Below are 17058 nucleotides of genomic sequence, written 5' to 3'. Positions count from 1 at the left end.
GACACCACATTACTAATTGACTCTATGAGCAATTAGTGTTTTGGAATTTACCTTTGAGAGACCCAAGTTTTAAATGCAAAGCCCCACTAACACTAGAGTTAATACACTCTCACTTGTCTCTGGAGAATTGAATTTCCCAAACATTTAAATTTTCATTAATTTTTTAAAAGCATTTTGTCTTTTTTTTTCTGCTTGTATTTTTACTTTCTCATCCCTCTGTCTTGATCTTTTAAAGATTCCTGTTCACACAAGTCTTCAGCGACACTCACACTAGCATAGAAGGGCTGGAGAAGCGAGGCCACTGCTGGATTCCCTGTTCAAAGCTGAACCGATATTCACCATTGACGTATCCATTCATCTGTGCAGGGTCATTGGAAATCCTCTCTCTCTAGTTTTTCCTTCCCTTCAGGGAGCAATGCTTAAAAGAGCAAACCCCTGGTGTGAAGAGATAGGAGAATTCTCAGCACGGCCAATGGTGCCAGGAATCGAATTAAAGTTGTCCATTTGCAGATGACTGTCTGTTGGAGCTCTCAGCACACAGAGGCACTGTGCTTTCTGTTGATGCTTTGTTTACTTGAAATTCTGTCAGTACCACTTTAATTTTTTTAATGGCCAAAGTCATATCATGCCAAAAATATGCCAGGAGGGTAAAAACACTAAAATATGTGTTGCTCTATAGTTATAGCATTTTATTGGATTCCCAAGGCTTGCTCAAGGAAAAATAAAAATTTTAAAGCTTTGCAAGAAAGAATTATTGCGACCACACACAAACGCACAAAAAGTTAAATAATTACTGAATTCACTCCTTTTTTAAGAAGTTCAAAACTTGTCATTTATTCTGCAGTTACTGACATTCCCAGATCTATTTTGGCATAAATCGCATTTTGATATGACTGAACCTACAATTTTGTCTATTTTCACATGCATTATCTCTTCTAAGTGAGAGGTGCTAAGAAGACGAGTTGCCATTAAATCTGTATTTGCCAGAAGTCAGCACTGAAGATGTTTTCTGCAGTTAGATTTCCTTTGTTATCATAGGTGATATTACTGTGGTTTAATTTATTGGGCAAAGTTAAAAACTGTCAGAATTAGATTTGTGAGGAAAGATTTTAAAACCCCAGGAAGAATATAACCTGTTCAGGAGATGAAAGTTGAGAATACATGGTCTCTTTCCAAATCCCAGAGAACCAAAAAGCATGTTGCAACAATTGTCAGATTTGAGTTTGTTAATTGCTACTGGTTGATTATGTTTCTTCTTTCACTTTAATTTCTCCCTGTTTTATTTGAAAATAGTGAAGAGTGCCTGGCATAAAGTAGGCCCTCAATACTCTTTATTATTAGAATGAATAAAGGATGTTTAGTATTTCATTTTAATTTATAATTAAGAATTCTTTATTTTGCTTTATTTTTCATAGTACCTATTTTTTAAAATCTGTTCCATAGTTTACTTGGCAAATTCTATTTAATGTTATAGTTTATTTTCCCTCAGAAGCAAGTTTTACCTACATCCCTAGGATTGCATTTAGAAATATGTGAGGAATACATTTACCCTAAACATCTATATCTACCGAAATGTCTACTGGATGCAAGTCTCGTTGTGCAATAGCTTGTTTGTTCCACCTTCATTATAATATCACCCTTGGAAAGCAGGCATATGTATTTTGAAAAGTAGTCTTGTTGCAAACGGTTTAATCTAAGTAAGTGACCTTACACAAAAGAGGAAGTGTGCAATAACAGCCAAGCTTGTAACAAAGCAAGCTGTATTCTAAAGCAACCCAGAATATGATCCTAACATATCAACCACCATGAAGAGACTATGTTGTCATTACAAGAGCAAGCTGCTGGGCTTCCCTGGTGGTGCAGTAGTTGAGAGTCCGCCTGCCGATACAGGGGACACGGGTTCGTGCCCCAGTCCGGGAAGATCCCACATGCCGCGGAGCGGCTGGGCCCGTGAGCCATGGCCGCTGAGCCTGCGCGTCTGGAGCCTGTGCTCCGCAACGGCAGAGGCCACAACAGTGAGAGGCCCACGTACCGCAAAAAAAAAAAAAAAAAAAAAGAGCAAGCTACTGATTTTATAAGTACCTATCCCTCCCTTTAGATTTACTGGAAAACACTTATAGTACGACTCTTCTCAAAAATGGCAATCCCTTCCGCGAGAAAAAGAACCCTCTCCCCCCTCCTTCCATTTATTTATCTTTTTTTTTTTTTTAAGGTATGCTAAGGAGCAGTTCCCACTGATGCAATTAGGCCATTCCTTTTCTTTAGTGATAGAGACCTTTCTTAGAAATGTCATATCTGGTTATCCTCTATAAAATAACCCATCAAAGTTACTGTGGTGCAACCTTACATCTTAAATATCAGTCTGTATACCCTCTTAACCATTAGTATCAAATATCGTTTAGACCAGTCATGACATAAACTGTTAATAGAGTTTTACAAATAGATTGCAAATGATGTGAATTTAACTATAAGAAACTTAAAATCATATTTGTAATGCTTGTTTCTGATATTTGGTTACCCATACAAAGTGTTTAAACAGAATATTTAAACATATGGATTAAGTATTTTGTGGTGATCTTTTTGCATGAGAGTCTTATTCAGTAGCACCCATAATATATTCTAATGAGGTCTTGTTTTATTTGTTAGATTTTGTGAGGGCTGCATTAATGAATATTATAATTATCAATTGCATTTGATAGTAATGATACACATAATAGGTACTAATAGAAAATATCTGTTATTCTGATTTTATAAAAGAGTAACAAGTGGGCTTCCCTGGTGGCGCAGTGGTTGAGAGTCCGCCTGCCGATGCAGGGGACACGGGTTCGTGCCCCTGTCCGGGAAGATCCCACATGCCGCGGAGCGGCTGGGCCCGTGAGCCATGGCCGCTGAGCCTGAGCGTCCGGAGCCTGTGCTCCGCAACGGGAGAGGCCACAGCAGTGAGAGGCCCGCATACCGCAAAAAAGAAAAAAAAAAGAGTAACAAGTACTATTTAGGTAGATAGTGTCTTCTCTGTGTTTCATAAGAATCTAGTAAGGCAAGTTTTATCTAATTTGACATTTTTGCTTATTTTCTTCTTATTATTTATTGGGTACATACTCTGTGCAATGTATAGTGAGAGGTACTGGGAACATAAGATGAATAAGACAGTCTGAGCCTGGAGAAAGAAACTAACACATAAACAATTTTGGTACAAGAGATTAAGTGCCATAATTGGCTGAATGATTCTTTAAATTCTAGGAATTTACACAGATGAGTTAAACACTCTCTGCTTTAAGTTCCCAAAATATTTTTTTGCAGGACTATGTGTAACTAGTAATCACACATCACTCTAATCACAGAACACTATTGCAATATAACAGTCATACTCACTTATCAAAAATAATTTTGTTGGAGATGTGTATTACAGCATCAGTGTTATAAATTCATAAGATTTTGATACACACACACGGTAAGTATTGAAAACAGAATAAAAAGATAACTAACCTCAAGGACAGCATAGTCGGTAAGAAAGCCAAAAAGACACAATGTAGTTGGCCCAGGATGGAAAGGATGCTGTGGGACCAGGAAGGGCATTACAGGCAGAGAGAGCAGCACGTACAAGGATATAAGGTAAGAGAGAGGCTAGGATGCTTCCTCAAAGTTAGTAGTATGTACAACATGCTCTCAACAATATTAAGAACTAGACATACACAGAAAGTTTCAAAGCAAATATTAAAGTATTCAAAGGAAGATGAAAACTTTAAATGAAAAATTACTTTAATGGAGGTCATTGCTACATGATTATAGATGATGGTCACTTTGTATTTATGTTTCTGTGTTTTCTATAATTTAAAATAATAAGTTTGTGTTTTAAAATCAGGGAAACAAGTTTTTCTTTCTTTCTTTTTTTTTTTTAAGTAAGCCCAAAATACATACATATATACATACAAAATAAGAACTGGAAGAAAAACACGTAGGAAATCTAAGAGACCCTGCTGAAAAGGGATGAGGCTGACCTAAAGCAACAGCATGGGAATGAAGAAGGAATAGATGTTAGTGTTTAGGAGATGAATTGAGAAAACTTTGTCATTGATTGAACATAGGATAAGAGAAGAGCTAGAAAACCTGGAGAGTGATCAGTGAATTTTCTTTGCGTGTGCTGAGAACTTAACTCTAGCTGTCCGGAAAATTTATTTGTAATAAAAGTAACATAGTAAGTTATTGGCAAGGCCAGAAAATGAATTTAAATCTCCTAATCATAAATGAGTAGGGGAAGGGTTAGAGGGTGTTTCATATTATGCTTCTGGAATCTACTTACCTGTAACTTCCCTTCAAAATTTCTCTTTAGTTCTGTCCCCTACAACATCAAAGAACTCCTTCTGGCAGTGACAGTTCCTGGACAGTAACATAATGTACTAGATGCTTTCCTCCCATTGTCTCATTTAATTCTCAAACTTTCAATGAAATTATTATTATCCCCCAAATTCAAAGTTGGGAATACTAAGACTTAGGAAGGCTAAGTAGTTTGCTTAAGGACGACCCATGACTAGAAACGGGAAATGTAGGGATTCAGATCTGGGACAATTAGAATAGATGCCCAAATTCAAATCCACCATGGTCAGACTATGACAATATTGACATTTGAACAGAGCTGATCACTGAAAATTAAAGGTCCTTATTACTGTAAATGATGATCTTTCGAAGGTAGTTCTTGGTAAGAAGAGTAAATAAAGTATTGTGAACAGCTATGAAAAAAGATTTTGGTTGTATATGTAACATAAAGACTGGATTCCTATTTTGTTCTTTGAACACACGTTCTTTCAAATGCAAGTATTACATGCTGTAGCAAATTCTACATTATTAAGTTTCTTCCAAGAGACCTTGTACTGTTTTCTACATTCAATAATGTATATAGGAATTGGTGGATTCTCACCTAAAATGTTTGTGTTTTTTTGTTTTTGTTTTTTTTTTAATGGGTAGAAGTTAGTAAGGGGTCCAGAAAGTACAGGGAAGGCTAGAATCATACTTTTTGATTATACTTCCTTCCTCTCAGGGTTGAGTACCCATGAAAATGGATACAGACAAGCCCTCGTTTGGAGACTAAGATGAACTTGTTCAAGAGTTCTGAATGGTGAAGGTAGAAGGGCTATTTTTTATATGGGAAAATATCTTGCTCACTGTTGGCTAGTAGGTAGTATCAAAGCCAGTATGTGGTAAACATAGAAGATTTTAGTAAAAAGAAGTGGATAACAAAACTATTACAATAAGAATATTAAACTTAAATTCTGCCTCCAATTTCTGCCAATTATTAGCTATGTAAAAGTAATTTCATCCATTATCAATTGGCATTTATAGCAATTGTGTGTGGTTGACCAGTGAGGAATCTTAAATTCAGAGACTGGTCTTCAGACCAAGATAATAGTGATAATGACTAGGGAACTAGTATTAAAATGTATGTCTTTTGGCTCCTTACCTAGTATCTTCTATTGCAATTATTTATACAAGTCACTGCAACCATCTTTTGACCCAGGCAAGAAGGGTGCCATGTTTTAGCAAGTCCAGTCTTGCCTTCCTCCAGTACTTTACCCTATCATGAGGAATCCAAGGGGCCATGAGGATGTGCTCACTTGGAACCCGTGCCCTCCTTTGAGACCATGTCCCAGGCACCTGAAATTCCCTGACTCTACTTCCTGGACCCATGCAGTGCTCTTCTCTAAGTCTGTCCTCTCACAAGATGAGGCCAGGAGGCAGCTGGGTGGAGGTGGGAATGGCAGGGAATGGATGGAACATTCATCTACAGTATGCATATTAAGCCTCTTGATGATAGAGAACCACAAGTTAGCTTCTCATTCTGGAAGAGCTCTGATGACCCAGGAGACAGAAAATTCTAAATTTGAACTTAGCCTTCCAGGTGTTTTTGAAGATATAATTGTTAAGGTAGAAAGAAAAAAACATTTTATTTAACATTTTTTGTTCAGTTTATAACTTTCAAAATTATTTATTTATAGCTTTAAAACTTTTCAAATACCTTAAGTATTTAGACATATGGTATGAGTTACAGCCTGCATGAACTCTTTCTATATAGGTACAGGTAAAGCTATAGATACATATGTAGATATAGATGTATATCTATAGGTATAGATAGATACAGTACCTTCTTCGTGAGGATACTCTTCTTTGTGACCACTGGATGTATAGCTATGAAAAAGACAGACAAGGTTTCTGCCCTACTCTAATGGCATGGATTCCTGGCCTCAGAGGTTACTCTAGTAGGTAATACAGATGAAATAGAAAAATAACATGCATATGAAAATGCAGTGTAAGTACAGGGTGATATGGAAAATGGTAGAGAGGAAAGGAAGGCAGTGATGTCTGGGAAGTCTTCCTAGATGAAGTAATAATATTATTTGGCCTACTGGCCATAGTTTGCTGAAGCCTTGGTCTAGGGTTTTCCCCATATCCTTTAAAATCTCTAGCCTTAATTCTTCTTGGCCCCATAAATTGCTGTTCATGTTTATTAAGATGTTTATCAGTGAGGATAATTCTTTCATGCTTGCCATGTCACTTTCTCACCACTCATTTCCTCTGTAACCCATTCACCATGGCTTCTGACTCCACCACTCTCTCACAGATCATCTCTAGCCTCGTAATTGCCTATGTTCTCTCCTATTCTACTTGACTTCTCTAATGCCTGTGCTACAAATAAGCACTCTGTCCTTGAAAACTCTTCCTCACTTGTGTTTTACAACAGCATATTCTCTCCCTCTCTCTATTTCTCTTTCTCCTCTATAAATGCCCTCCCAATCCCCACTGCCTACTCCTTAAATGCTGATTTAACTCATGAGTTCCATTCTCATCTCATTCTATACAACTTTCTCTCTGCTGTGCCTTCCATTACCATAACGTCAATGATTCCCATTTGCTCATGATTCCTAAATATCCTTGTAGACCTTTGACTTCTCTCCCATCGAAAGATGGGAACTCCTAGTGGCCAACTTATTGGTTATACAAGCTAAAAACCTTGGAGAAGTTCTCCAAGGAGAGGCCAAGTGCAACAATTTTGTGTCACATGATCCAGGTTGCAATTCTGGCTCTGGGGTGGCCTTGGGAAAATTCCTTAGATTCAAGCAACCTGTTTCATTTTATAAAAAAGGGAATTAATCCTTCACTAGGCCTTTGAAGGATTAAATGTAATATCCACTACAGACTCTTTATTAACTAGTTGACAGATATCTCACAAGTATTTCTATTTTTATGATGATATCCCCTTTCCTGTTCTTCATTCCTCCAACTGGTCAGCTCATCCTTTTGACTGTACATCTGAAATCTTTCTCAGATTTTTTTCTTCTTTTTGTTCAAGTTCAGGCCTGGCTTCTAGCCTTCCCTGCCCCACCCCACCCCCACCCCCATTCTGGCCTATATATTGTTTAGAAATTATTTTAAATTTATTTATTTATTTATTTATTTTTTGGCTCTGTTGGGTCTTAATTGCAGCATGTGGGCCCCAGAGCTCGTGGGCTCTATAGTTGTGGCATGTGGGCTCTCTAGTTGTGGCTTGCAGGCTCAGTAGTTGCAGCACACAGGCTTAGTTGCCCCACGGCAGTGGGATCTTAGTACCAGTGATCGAACCGGCGTCCCCTGCATTGCAAGACAGATTCTTAACCACTGGACCACCAAGGAGGTCCCTATTCTGGCCTATATATTGTTATTATTGATATATTTCTAAAGAACAGATGAGGGCAGCACTTTATGTTGGCGGTAAGTTAAAGTCCGAACATTCAAGTCCCTTTGCAAACTGAATTCAAGCTTCATCTTTACCTCCATCCCAGCCTATACATAGACATATACCTCCCTCCTGTCTTCTAACCATACCAAGCAACCCTGTTTCCCAAATGTGCCAGGTACACTTAGCTTCATCTGTAACTTTGACTGAGTCTTGTCACAGGCAGGAAAACTCACCTCTCTCTATTCTAAATGATAAAATTCTATTTAGCTTTCAAGATATACCTCAACTCTTAGCTCCTCTATATAGCCACCTTTCCCTACCAGATTCAGAACTAAATCTTTTCTTTGGTAAATCACTACTAGAGACAGACTTGTAAGTTCCATTGGGGCAGGGACCTCTACTTCCTAGCATTTAGGTCAGAAGCTCTCAAGTTGTAGTAGGCCCTCAGATGTTATTAGAGCATGAGTGCCATTATCATATTTTAAACAGTTTAGGCAACTAGTCCCATTTGTTTTTTCTAGTGACAACAAAAGTTATCAAGATTTAGAGATTCAAGGAAGATTGTTTTTAGGATTCCAGTTTTGAGATTTAAAATACATTTTCTCTGTAACCTATTTTCTCATAATTGACAAACTACTTGAAAACAGAGAGAAAGGAAAGGAAAGGGAAAAGAGAGAAAAGAACTCACTGCCCCACATGCCAGGGTCAAAAAGAGGTTGGAGGAGAAGGGATCTTGGATTACGTCTGAAAGAATTTAAGAAAGACATAAGTAAAAGAAACTGAATTTTTTTAAGGTTTCATTTTTGTTTGCTTGCTTGGCTGTTTCTTACATGGAAGAATATTTAAGTTTTATTAGCTCAGGAATATGGCAAATGATAAAACTGAGTAAGGCTCTAAGAATGATAATGCTGTTACTAGGTATTGTGGCTCCTTGAAAAATTTAAGGATTAATGAGCCCTAATTCTCTTTTAAAACTATCTGCAAGCTTAAGTATATGACTTCTCTTCATGTTCGGACCAATGTCTAAATGGTATGGCCAATAGCTGAAGTTTGAAACCCACCTTCTCCAAAAAGTCTTGACAATACAAGTCTCCCCATTACCACTAGCATTTTATTATGCCTTATAACCCATATCTTGTATTTATGTGATAATATATATTTATTGTTTTTGTTTTTGCGGTACGTGGGCCTCTCACCTCTGTGGCCTCTCCCGCTGCAGAGCACAGGCTCCGGACGCGCAGGCCCAGTGGCCATGGCTCCCGGGCCCAGCCTCTCCGCGGCACGTGGGACTCTCCCAGACCGGGGCACGAACCCGTGTCCCCTGCATCGGCAGGCGGACTCTCAACCACTGCGCCACCAGGGAAGCCCAATAATATATATTTATGTGTTGTTTATTCTCTGCACTAAAATTTCATCTATGCATATGTCCTCCCTAGCTTGTTTTTCTCAAATTAGAAATTAAGACCAAGGCTAATTCTGCCAACCTTCTGTAACTCAAGGGTTAGATCTAGGTAAAATATCTATTAACTAAGTACTCAATTCCTAATTGAAATTCATAATTAAAACTGTATCTTCATTATCATGGAAAGTTATTTTGAAAGCTTACCAAGAGAATTACTCATATTACATCATTATTGCCATCATCACTATTATTTGACATCTTAGAGCCTCCTAGCTTTTGTAATAAATTCAAGTGTACAAAGCATCCCCTCTTTTATAAAACTTTCATAAGTTCTATGATTCATAAATTAAGTTATTCAAGATTATGATAAGGCATTCCAAAGGCACTAAAAGGGACCCTCTCATAATTTTTGTTTTTTATCTGTGAGTCATTTAAGCATGTAAGTATAGGTTTCTAGTAGTTTTATGCACTGGCTTTGTCTTTTGTTGTTCTGAATATGAATTCAGTCAAGACTTAAAGAAACTAGAAGATATTTTGATCTGAAAGCTGTAAGAATTCACAAGGGAATGAGTTGGTTTCTTCTCTACTTTGTAATGCAAAGAAACGCATTCTACAAAATCAGATGAAACAAGCCGTTAATTTGACAGTCTCAGTTCTCATAGCTATTGATTCAGAAAGCTGAAAACAGTTATGGAGGCTTATTGGCTCCAATTAGGAGTGGTGAAGCTTCAGCTTTGAAGAAATGAGAGTGTATTGGGAGAGGAATCATTCACTAACAGAATCCTTCTTAACATTTTATCATGAATGGATATAAACTCTTGGTCTCCTGTTTTGGGTTTTTTTGGTACTTTTTCATTTATTATCTTTATGGAATAGTCTCAGAATGTTTGTTTAGCAAACAAAAGATATTTATCTTACCATGTGAGACATTTCATGGTAACAAGCTCAAGAGCTTCCTTATAAGTCTTATTTAGATGTTCTCAAGAAATATTTTCAATCCCTTCTATATAATTTTATATACATGGAAATACCTCTGGATATACTCTATTGATAGACTAATCAATATAGATTCTATAGATATATACTTATTTTAGTACATGCACCATCTTGCATGGAACTCCTCTGCTTAGAGGTATGTAACTCTTTTTTGCCCTTATCAATAAGAAGACTAGCTAACTCTCACGACCACTTTTAGTGCATATAAATAATATATATTCACAATACTGTTCTTTAATGCTAAGATCTTAGTAAAGAGTGCTACAAAAAGGAAGACTCAAGGAGGAAAATGGTATTCACATTTTTAAGAACAATATCTAATGAAGCAATATAGTATTATTTATAGCTGCTATTAAGAAAAGCCAACATTTCTTCAAATATTCCTTTCAGAATGTCCAGTTTTTCCCATGTTTTAACTTAGTGATAGAAATGCAATTTTTTCCTCTTAATGATCATAATACATTTGTATCTTGGGTAACTTTTCATATATAATCAAATGACAGGAAGACTTTTTTCTGAGGTGTGGGGGGATGCTGATGAGGAAAGACTTGATAGCGTCAATTATCAGTCATAAAATCCTTGCTTATCATTTGTTAACAAATCCTCAGTTGAAAAACCTTTTCATCAGCTTGGCACTAGCTGAAAATTTGCTGTACAATGAATATAATCCTACTCTAATAGAAGATGACTGCATTTCCAAGTAGATTTAACATAGGAAAAAAGTAAGATTATTGTAATAAATCTAACATCACAGAAACAATTCATGGAGCTTAATTATGACACTACTAAATGTGAAAATCTATTCAGCGCTAGGAACACTTTTCACATTACATTCACGCTAAAGATTGGCTGTTAAGAGCTCATTACTGGTATTTTTCTAAAGAGTGGTTTATTAAACACAGTTACCTAATAAGCATCTTCGGTGGTGCAAATTGCTGAAAACAGTAATGAGTCTGATTAGACTTCATTTCAATTACAACAGCTTGTCTAGGAAAAAAAAATTTTTTATATATATATATGTTTTTTCTTCATGCTTCAGAATTTGGTTGCAAGACACTACAGAGTTTAAAAAATAAAAAGCCACCTCTGTATTTCCTTTCCACAGTTCACTAATGAAGAGAGAATTGTCCAAGTCGTCATCCAATTTACACACTGGAAAACTGGATGGACAAAGTGGAGTCACAATCATGTTTGCTTAAAAACAGCAAAGGCTGCCTTGACTAATATGTCTAAATAAGGTCACCTTTAGCTTCTCTCTGCTTTGTTTTTTTTTTTCCTTAGGAATACAAAGCTATAAATGAGGTGCAGACTTCAACATGATTCATCCCTATTTGGTTTGTGGAGGTTATTCTCCAGATTAATAGGCTCACCTTTCAATTATGTTTTATCCATGGATATTCTACTTAAAATCATAAAAATATAGAAAACTGTTGGACTATGCATGCTAATTATCTGACTGATTTTTTTTTTAAATACATATATTGGGGGAAAAATAAAAGAAGCCAAGCTTTATGAATGTGCACTAATATATCAGAAAGTGTAAAGGAATATTCATTAGGCACTAAACTTGATTTGATATTTTTAAAAAGTATGTTATTTAGCTGCATTTAACAGCTAACCTCCTATTAAATCATGCCTGAATATACTGCTCAAATTGAAAGAAAAAAATTGTTAATGTAAAAAGCCTTTAAGTGATTAAGCTGTCACTGCTGTCATTTGGGCACTCTAGTAACATTTTAATGCTTCTGAGAGCTATGGCCAGGGATGCAATCCACTATTTTATGTTATATTTTCTGAAGAGATTATTTTTAAAGTATAATATTATTTGACACTGAACCAGATAAAATAATTCCTAAAGTAAAATATGAAAACAACGGCTGGATGTAGAAGCATTTGAAAAAAGGAGGGCACAATAAAACATCCAAACCTGAAAAACTTCACAAGTTAGCTAAGTGATCTTGTAATGGCCATAAGACTGAAAGTCATATATAAATGAAATTGTAGTATTCTTTGTAGGCATTTGGATACTTTCAAAAAGATTTATTTAAAAGGAGACCAGTTCCAGGTATGTCAGTTCAATGAGCAGGAATGTACTTTTAGACCTATGATTCATTAATTCTATGAATTAATTTTTCTATTGTGTTTAAGGTGGCGGTATGGGGGGGGTACCTTTTGTATAGAAAACACAAAAACAATTATAAATTTATAATTGGTATGCTTTCCTAAGTAACTCAATTATCATATATTTTAATTATTTGCTTTTCAAGGATTTTTTAAACATTTCATCTCAAATGATTCTAGTAAAGTGTTTTTCTTTTTGAATGCAATTGACAAAATGTGTCAATATATAATAATATTGTCATTAGTTTTCCTTTTTTGAAAAACTTTACATATGTAATCCCAGACCTCCTTGAAAATGAGGCACTCAAGGAAGGAAATGATGTTCATAGTATATTTGGAGGTCATAAATAAGACTTTTAAGTTTTATAAGTATGGAAACTTTTTGAGATAAATGACTTGGTTCAAGTCATTTCAAGCCACAAATAATAAATATATAGCTAAAGAAAACTTTAAGTAATGCTTATATTTGATTAAAGTATTATGTATACATGCTAGTTAAATAACTTAGAATGTGCTTTGGACTCTGAGATTATAAATAATAAAGCAGATCATTTTTAGGATAAAGGTATTTTTAAAAATCTCTTTTCCTTCTCTCTGTCACCTTTCGCCATTTTCTCTATATCCTTTCCACAACTACAGACACAACACTTTCGTATACACATGTAAGCACCTAGATTTGATTTTTCTGTGTAACCTACCTGTATCACCCGCAGGGTTTTGGTTTTCCTGTTGTTTAGGGACTTGTTTAAATAGGATGCACACTGTTTGAAGAGGTAGCAGGAAGATTTGACTTATTTACTCTTTTAACATAAGCAACTAAAACTAGCAAATTTTAAATTACATTTCTATCTGCTAATTGAAAAATGTGACTGGAAAAAAATTTTCCTTTTCCTTAAAATTATTACCAAATACTGGAGCTTATCCATAACTGAGGCCAATAAAATAGTTCATTATCATCAGTAAGGAGTATAAAATTGTAGAATGGTTTTCACCACATAGAAGTAACATCCTTACAGCTTTGAATTCTATTGACAGTATTGAGAGCAACCTTGTGTTTCACTGCTATATTAGAGACAAAGTAAGCTGTGTGTATTCACAACAGAAGAGAGCTGGATTGGAATTAAAGTAGAATTTATAAGCAAAAGAAAAGGGATCTGTATTTCATGTGGCAGTTGCCACTGGATCAACCATTTTATTCAGTTCAGCCAAAACCTAAACTTTTTTCTTTATGGCCTCATGTATTCTAACAGTAGATGAAACTATGCAGTTGAATATTGTCATAGAGAACACAATCAAGATGGAATCTAAAGAAACAATTTCTCTGCTTGTGGTCCCTCCTATTGTTAGCTTTCTCCAAGGATTACTTTGTTGGGCACCCCCTCCAGGACAGGAAATGCCACTTTCTTTGAGGATGCTGATAGCCTGTCTTCTGCTTTTGTCTCATTATGCAGCATTCTTTGCTTTTACAAATGGAAGAGCCAATAGCACTAATGACTGGACTGTCATTCACACTGCACTTTAACAATGTTCTGTTTATCTGGAAATTAGAGCATCCTAATTATAGGTGGTGCTCAGGGTTTTTTCACCAAACCATAGAATGTGGCCAGGTAGGGAGAATGGAAAGGTGAGGAAACCACGGTTGTTACTAAGAGCTCTTCACTTTTAATCCTTGACCATGTTGATTGTATTCTAAAGCAGTTTATCTTCATATGTTGTCTTATATGGGAGAAACAACACTAAACCTACCAAACCTCATTTCATACGTTGCTTTTTCCACTGCCTTCAGATCAAAGTTGTTTTCTTCAGGCTGGACTAAATTATACACAGGTCCCAGGAGTGAAGGACACTGAATTAATGCACTATGTCACCCAGCCCTGACTATAGAATATTTTTATCAAAGTCCAAGGTACTATTTTGCTATTGCATTAAAAATTAATGCATGGATTGCCAAAAAGAGAAAAATGCATAAATAACCTAAACAAATTTTGTCTGGGCTTTGCACACTTTAGAGTTACCTTAAACAAAGAGTTTTTAAGGAGAATGGTTGGAGTTGTATAATTATATGTAAATAATATTCTTACTCCTTTGTCTAATTATATGAGAGAGACCTCCAATTTAAATAAACAGTCTTAATTATCTATTTTGTTTTATGTAAACTGTCTTTTTAGAGTAAGGTTTCAGAGAAACACAAAAAGAAGCTGAATGCAGATTCCATCTTACACAGGGTCATGGGGCTTGGCAGATTATGAATTTGTTTATTGACCCACGTCAGCATGGGATGTTGGGCAAAAATGAATGTAGTTCACCTAAATATAACTAAATTGAACTTTGCATTTATATACTTGAAACAGAATAGATACACACAAATAACTATTTACGAATAGCACTATGTACACATAATGATTAACATAACATTTTAGCAGTGTGACAGAGGACATTAACCACCCGTGTCATAACTCAAGGTTGGTACCATGCCCAGTTTGTGTTAATTAAAAGTGCAAATTTATTTTATATGGCACAGGAGTATCTTGAGAATCAATTGGAATGACCTCAGACTTTTAGGACGCTGATAACGTTATCTCAGCAGAGTCCTTTTTTAAAATAAAGATTCAAAACCCATAGAAAATGCACAATACTTTTGGCATTTGGATTTCTCTTTCTGGATCAATCATACAGGCTGAATACTATGAATCTAGCATGGAGCTTTCAGGTTGTGTTAACCCCATTTATCCCTGCACGCTACAGCTCACCTGTTATTTATACACATAAGAGGTTTGATACTGCAGAACAAGGGGAGTGCTCTGTTGTGACACAGAACATACGTATTCATTAGCCCTGGCAGGTCCCTATGGACAGAAGTGGTGTGTCCTGATGATCTCTGTATGACAGAAAGAACTGGGGGGGGGAAGGGTAGATGGCCTTAATGGATTGAAAACGTATATGGAAAAAGGGAAGAGACAGAATGAGTAATGAAAGGCCACAAAGTAACAACTTTAAAGGTTAGCTACAAAGCACTATTTAAACTGATTAAAATTGTCTAAAATCATTCACAGAGGTAGAATAAACAAGATAACATTTGACTCAACATGGGAAAATCAGTCCTCTTATGCACTAACCCTCAAATCCTTTCGCTTGCAATAGTTGATAACACTGACACTAAATACTAAGATTCAGAGTATGAATTATTTGTATATTTTAAATTGCATGTATATGCATAGTTGTGTATTCTGTTGAATTATGGTAGGATGTACACAGACTTTTGGACACTGTTTTTTACTTCATTTAGATGATTATTCAAAAATCTGTATACATATGCTTTTGTAAAACTACCCCTTGCATTAAAAAAGAAAACCCATAAATCTGAACTATAAACTATATGTATTTTATGTGAGTGTGATTATATGTTCATTTGAATACTTTGATTTGAGTATGGGAGATTTTAGGACCCCCAGAGGAAAATAAATTATTTATTTGAATTATGATTTTTGGTTTGCTTTAAGTGATAGGCTCTCTTGATAATGTATTGAACATAAGCCTGGTGGCCTAAAAGTGATATTTCTTTTATCAGTGTAATTTTCTTTGCATAACTGCTTATGCACTCATCCTCATAAATGCAAGTCATTCTCTTATATATGACTTGCATGTTAAAAATGATGACCTATGAGACCCATGCATACCAAGTTTCAACCTCATTATGAAATATTGGCAAAACAGAGATTTTTATACTTGGTCACGTTTTGATGAGTGAATATTTTGTTGCTGTGAATAAAATTTAATGCATTCTAGGGAAACTGATTCAGATCATAAGCTACCCACAAATTTAATTGAAGGACAGGGTATATACCATTCTACTCCAAGTCATGGTGCCCTGTAACATTGAATACTTGCTTTTAAAGCTCAAAATGATGACATACAGAACAAGATCAGTTGCTTATCCGGATACCATCTACCCAGCAACTTGCTATAAGAAATAAGAAGGATAACTTTGGAGTAACTTAATGTCTCTAAAGTTGTAGTAGAGGTCATGATCGACTACTACTATTAAATGAAGTCTTGGTTTGTGGAGTCAGAACCTATGGCATATTCAGGGAGCATATTAGGAATGGTGGAGACTGACATGGAAAACAGCTAGAAAAGGTATCTAACAAATCAGAGCAAAGGGGGGAACGATGAAACAGCAGCAATCTGGAAACCAGTTTTTTAAAGCAATCATTTCTCATTTTACACTGTTGTACTAGTGACACTGAATCAAGGGAGATATCAAATATTTTTCCTGTGCTTTGAGTAACAGGGCAGGAATGACATAATAAATAGTATTTGGAAAAATTTTAATCTAAAGGCACTACTATTTTTTTAAGTTTTAAAGCACTATACTTGCTAGTTTTCAGGAAAATGTACTTAAGTGAAAAAACTGGAGCTTGAAGCTTCACAGTGAAGTCATAATTTTAATTGCATACGTGACCAGTAGATACCATAAAAATACCTGATGTTGTCATAGGGAGTGGGAACATCATGACAAAATGGAGAGGGCATGCCATGTCTAGAGGGGGCAACTGGACCTCAGATTCAGGCAACTGTTGCCAGGCAAGAATGAGGTCTAGTGTAAGACCATTCAACTTGTCTTGAAAAAGTGGGAAATATGGAACTACAGATTCTTTTATATAAAATTGACTGATTTTTAAAACTCTGTGCTGGCCAAATGAAATATAGTTACAGGGTACATGCTGCCTGCAGGCTGTCAGGTGGCAATTTCTCTATGTTAGAAGGTGAGGTATTTAAACTATATTTACCAAGGACCATTTAGCCAGAAATGCCTTTGTGATTGTTAAAA

The sequence above is a fragment of the Phocoena phocoena genome, chromosome 7, assembly GCF_963924675.1.
Source record: "Phocoena phocoena chromosome 7, mPhoPho1.1, whole genome shotgun sequence".
In the NCBI taxonomy this organism is placed as follows: Eukaryota; Metazoa; Chordata; class Mammalia; order Artiodactyla; family Phocoenidae; genus Phocoena; species Phocoena phocoena.
The sequence above is the reverse complement of the archived record's forward strand: the minus strand, read 5'-3'. Positions refer to the sequence as shown.